Source organism: Urocitellus parryii, chromosome 1 (genome assembly GCF_045843805.1).
Source record: "Urocitellus parryii isolate mUroPar1 chromosome 1, mUroPar1.hap1, whole genome shotgun sequence".
NCBI classification, from domain to species: Eukaryota; Metazoa; Chordata; class Mammalia; order Rodentia; family Sciuridae; genus Urocitellus; species Urocitellus parryii.
This window is the reverse complement of record NC_135531.1, coordinates 52,526,981-52,532,611: the sequence shown is the minus strand read 5'-3', so window position 1 is coordinate 52,532,611 and position 5,631 is coordinate 52,526,981. Positions and strand designations below refer to the sequence as shown.

Below are 5,631 nucleotides of genomic sequence, written 5' to 3'. Positions count from 1 at the left end.
TTTTTCTGGCAAAAATCAAGCTTATTACAAGGGACATATATAAAAGAACAAAGCAAGAATAACCATTAAAAAAACTTAAAAAAAAATAAATATGGAGAGTACAGGAAGCTAGCTGATATATAATAAATCCTCTATAATTAAAAACAGTGTGGTATTGACACATGAAGAAGGAAACCAAAGAACAAACTAGAAAATTGAGACATAGACCAAATTGCACATGGAAATTTAATTCATGATAAAGGAGGCTTCACAAGTTATTAAAAAGAGTTGATAAGTGCTGAGAAGATAACTGAAAAGTCAAAAGGATAAAATTGGATGCATTCCCCATACCATATGTTCCTAGAATCCAAGTGGATTAGAGATTTAAATATAATTCATAAAGCTATGAAAATATAAGTGGATTATTTTAAAATTAGAGAAGTCATTGTTCCCAGTATGATTCAAAAATCCAGAAACAAGTAAGAGAAAATAGTATGAGAGCAACATCAAATATAAATTTAATAACATGTTTATAGATAAGTCAAACACCATGAGCAAAATAAAACTACAAAACATTATTAATATACTAAAAAAAGTCACTGCAATCTACATTCTTAAGTGATGCAGTGGTAAATCTTAAGTGAATTTTACCTCAATTTTTTTCACAAAAATTGGCTAACAATATAAACAGTTCATCAAGAAATGAAAGCAAAATGGCTGTAAATATATAGAAAAATGCTCAACTTATAAGAGGAAAAAATATGTAGTGAAACAATTCTAGAAATATTGCAGTAATAGTAGGATTTTTTAAATTTTTTTCCTTAATTGCCCCATGAAAACTTTCCAAGCAACAAGGATAACAATACCAAAAACTTGGGACTGATAACCAAACCTGGAAAGAGGTTCTGCAAGATATGATTTGGCAAGTATGTCCAAGGAGTGCACTATGATATGTAAGGTTTGATGAAATTTAAACAGTCCGAGTTCTGTGAATTCTCAACAAAACAGAATTTCCTTCCAAGATGAAGCCCCACTCTGAGGAGAAACTTATGAAGTAGAATCAAACAGAACAATGGTGAAGAGAAAACTTAGTTAAAGCAGAGGAGGCAGAACTCAGGCAAGGTTTGTTGTTTTGTTGTTGTTGTTGTATTTCTTGTTTTGTTTTGGGTTGGGGTGTTGGGTTATTTTGTTGTTTGGTTGGTTGGGTTTTTTTGTTTTTTTTTTTTTTTATTTTTAGGGATCTTTCTAAATTGCTTAGGACAATTTAGTTGCTGAGGCTGGTTTCAAATTCAAAATCCTCCTGTGTTAGCCTCCTGAGCTACTGGGATTACAGGCATGTGCTACCATGCCCAGTTGTTTTGTTGTTTTGTTTTTATCATTTCACAGAAACAACACAGGGGACACTCCAAAGCCAAGATTTTTAAAATAATATGCTGGCCAATTCTCCCCCTACATCTTATACAAAAGACAAGAAAAATTATTTCTCTTTTTAAAAATGAACAAAACTACAACCTACTATTTTAAAAGCCAAAAGAAATGTAATAGAATATATAAAATAACAATTTAAGTCAGAATTATAAATTAGGTGATTTGAGAAAGAATTTGTGTGTGTGTGTGTGTGTGTGTGTGTGTGTGTGTGTTGCTGGGGATTGAACCCAGGGCTTTGTGCATGCAAGGCAAGCACTCTACCAACTGAGCTATACCCCAGCCCAAAAAAGATTTTTAAAGGGAGTGATAGTGCTTAGAAACAAAAGAATATTTTACATCAGAAAATAAGTCTAAACTTTAAAAAATAAAAAAGCATCCCTTTAGAAAAAATAGAAAATGAAAACCAAAAAAAAATTTCAAAAAGAAATGAAGAAAGTGCTAAAAGAAGTTTGAGAAAATTTCCAAATCAAAAACAGATAAAAGCAATCCAAGATTTGTATAAATTTTGAATAAAACCTTAACAATGGAACAAAAACTACAATTCAATAAAAGCTAAAATTAAACACACATATTCTTGAGAATTGTGTGAGATGCTTGATTTGATCCCCAGCATCACAAAAAAAGAGAAAGAAAGAAAGAGAGGAAGGAAGGAAGGAAGGAAGGTAGGAAGGAAAGGAGGGAAGGAAGGTGGGAGGGGGGAGGGAGGGAGGAAGACAGGCTTGCTTCCCTGAAACTGCAACATATTGAGATACCACACCACACTAGCTTCCTAGGAATATTGGCCCAGAATGACCAAAATCAAAACATAGTCTAGTGAAATTGGAATTTAACAAAGAAAAATATCTTTTGCATCTAGGCAAAAGAACCAGGTCACTTATAAGGGAAAGAAAAATCAAAATATCATCTGAGTTTTTGACAATAATGCTTTTCACCAAAAAGTAATTAGGCAACGTTTTTAGGCAACTCATGAAGAGAAAGGTAATGATTTTATATCCAAAGGTGGATTTTATTCAGTTAAACTGACATTTAAGTACAAAGGCAACACAAATAAAATTCTAAACATGGAAGAATTCAGAGACTATTGTTCCGTTAAACCCTTCCTAAAGTATCTGCTAAATATATGGAGATACATTGACATAAGAATTGGACAAAAAACTAAATGGAGGCTAAAGAAAAAGAAAGTACAGCACATAGGCTCTGACAACATAAATAATGTGTATTTCTCAACTATGGAGGAAAAACAGAGATTATGTATGAAATGTAGAATAAACTCACTTATTATAGGTATGCCCTTGTAGTAAAAGGATTTTACTTTAGAAGTTGGGAGTACATAGGAATGAACAAGGCACTATTTGATTTTAACACCACTTTGAATGGGAAATAAATAGAAAATGGGGTATATAAAAAAAACTCAAAAAGCTAAGCACCAAAAAAACAAATAACCCAATCAATAAATGGGCCAAGGACCTGAACAGACCCTTCTCAGAAGGTGATATACAGTCAATCAACAAATAGATGAAAAAATGTTCATCACCACTAGAAATTAGAGAAATGCAAATCTCACTCCAGTCAGAATGGCAGCTATTATGAAGACAAACAACAATAAGTGTTGGCAAGGATGTGGAGAAAAAGTACACTCATACACTGCTGGTGGGACTGCAAATTGGTACAGCCAATATGGAAAGCAGTATGGAGATTTCTTAGAAAATTGGGAATTGAACCACCATTTGACCCAGCTATCCCTCTCCTTGATCTGTACCCAAAGGACTTAAAAACAACATACTACAGGGACACAGCCACATCTATGTTTATAGTAGCACAATTCACAATAGCTAAATTGTGGAACCAACCTAGATGTCCTTCAATAGATGAATGGATAAAAAAAAATGTGGCATATATACACAATGGAATATTACTCAGCAATAAAAGAGAATAAAATCATGGCATTTGCAGGTAAATGGATGGAGTTAGAGAAGATAATGAATGCTAAGTGAAGTTAGTCAAACACAAAAAACCAAATGCTGAATGTTTTCTCTGATATAAGGAGGATGATTCATAGTGGGATAGGGAAAGGGAGCATGGCAGGAATAGACTAACTCTAGATAGGGCAGAGGGGTTGGAGGGGAAGGGAAGGGGCATAGGGTTAGAAATGATGGTGGAATATGATGAACATTATTATTCAAAGTACATGTATGAAGACACGAATTGGTGTGGAAATATTTTGTATTCAACCAGAGATGTGAAAAATTATGCTCTATATGTGTTATAAGAATTGTAATGCATTCCCCTGTCATATATAAATTTAAAAAGGAAGGAATGGGGAAAAAAACCTACATACATATAAAAAGACTTATTGTTTATCAAAAAAAGGAGATTGATAATTTATATTAACTTGCTCATATTATTTAAAAGATATATAAGCCATTAAAAAAAGAAAGGAAAAAATATTTCCTACAGGAAAGAGGATAGGATAAGGATAGAGAAAACAAAGACAAAAATTTTACTTCATTGAATATTTCTTTTTTTTTTTTGAAGATTTTCATTTTAAAACCAAATAAATATTTCATATAATTATAAAACAAAATAAAAATTTACTAAATCTGAAAGTAAAAAAAAAAACAAAATTAAATGAACTTAGATGTGTATCTAGTAGGTGGGAAAATAACAGAGAAGATACCTTCAAAATTTACTTTTAAGCACAGCAATTTGGCTGTTTGTTTCTAACAAGACATATCCTAATGACAAAGCAACTGCAAAAATGTCTTAAACTCTTTTCTTCAATCAAATTATTGATTGCTGTGGTGTTGGTAAAGATTTTCTGAGGCTACTATGTACATATTATGGGAGAAAAAACAGTTGAGCAATTTTGTTGTTGTCATGGAGAAGACAGATTTTTGGCTTAGAAGAAAGGAAATACTGATGTAAAATTGGTTTATAAAGGTCTGTTGTTCTAAATTTTAATTTGAAGTTATCAGTATAATCTATTTTATCTTAAATAAAAATTCCTAGCTGTAGCCTGGATGGTGCATGCCTATAATCCCAGTGATTCAGGAGGCTAAGGCATGAGGACCCCAAGTTACAGGGCAGTCTGAACAACTGAGCAAGACCCTGTCTCAAAATAAAAGAGCTAGAATGCAGCTCCACGGTAGAACATGCCAGAGTCCAATCCCCAACACAAAAAAAGACATCCTGACCCCTGTCTATTGACAAGGACTGAAAGTAGGGACTTACCAGTATACTGAGCACACCTACTACCTAGATTATGGTTCCTAAATATCTTCTCACTAAAAGAAACCAGAGTTTCTTAAAGATATGGCAGAGTCCAGATTTGGGGCAGGAAATGTAAAAGATAAGCCTAAACATTTTGTTACGCCAGAAATCAAGGAAGGTACAAAAGATTTATTAGAACTGTGCCAGAAACAAACAAAAACAACAATGAAACACCTCAGGATTCAACTTGAGGACCCAATTGGCTAAAGACAGGACTATTTAAGTATTAACAGGTTGATATTGCAAATGAATTGAAGCACAACAAATATTATTAAATCCATGAGTTCATATGATTTTTTAAAATCCCATTGATCACCTGGAGAGGACATCACTTAAAATCAAGCAGCAAAATTCAAATTGGAAACTGTAAGATGAAAAATCTAGTTCATTCAGTTTTTTTAATATTTATTTTTTAGTTGTAGATGGATACAATATCTTTAAAAACATGGAACACTTCACAAATTTGCATGTCATCCTTGCGCAGGGGCCATGCTAATCTTCTCTGTATCGTTCCAATTTTAGTTTATGTGCTGCCGAAGCGAGCATGTTTATTCAGTTTTTAAAAAATTGCAAGAAAAGAAACAAAACTCAACGTGATATAGATTAAAAGATCTTTAGGACATATATCAAATAATGTGGACAGAAAAGTTTTCAGGAAAACTTGGAAAAAAATCTGACAAGATGTCTGACGATATCAAGGACTTATTATTCATATTTTATAGAGATGTTAACATTGTATTGTTTTTATTGTAATTGTCTTTATCTTTTAGAGGAACATAGAGACATATTTCCAGCTCTGAATGGGATCTCCCTCAAATTCACATTCTTTTGAATCCTTAGAATGTGTTTTTATTTAAGGTCATTACAGATGCAATGAGTTAAGATGAGGTCATACTAGAGTAGGATGGTCTTTAATCCAATACCATTGCTGTCCTAAAAGAAGAGAAGACACAA

At 32.7% G+C, this 5,631-nt stretch overlaps 1 non-coding gene across 1 annotated transcript; it reads right to left on the bottom strand.

The window, feature by feature from the left end:
• Positions 1 to 5,116: 5,116 nt before the first annotated feature.
• Positions 5,117 to 5,223, bottom strand: LOC113184251 (U6 spliceosomal RNA). The gene has a single exon (XR_003300964.2). It is a non-coding gene; the product is annotated as a U6 spliceosomal RNA (small nuclear RNA).
• Positions 5,224 to 5,631: the final 408 nt, after the last annotated feature.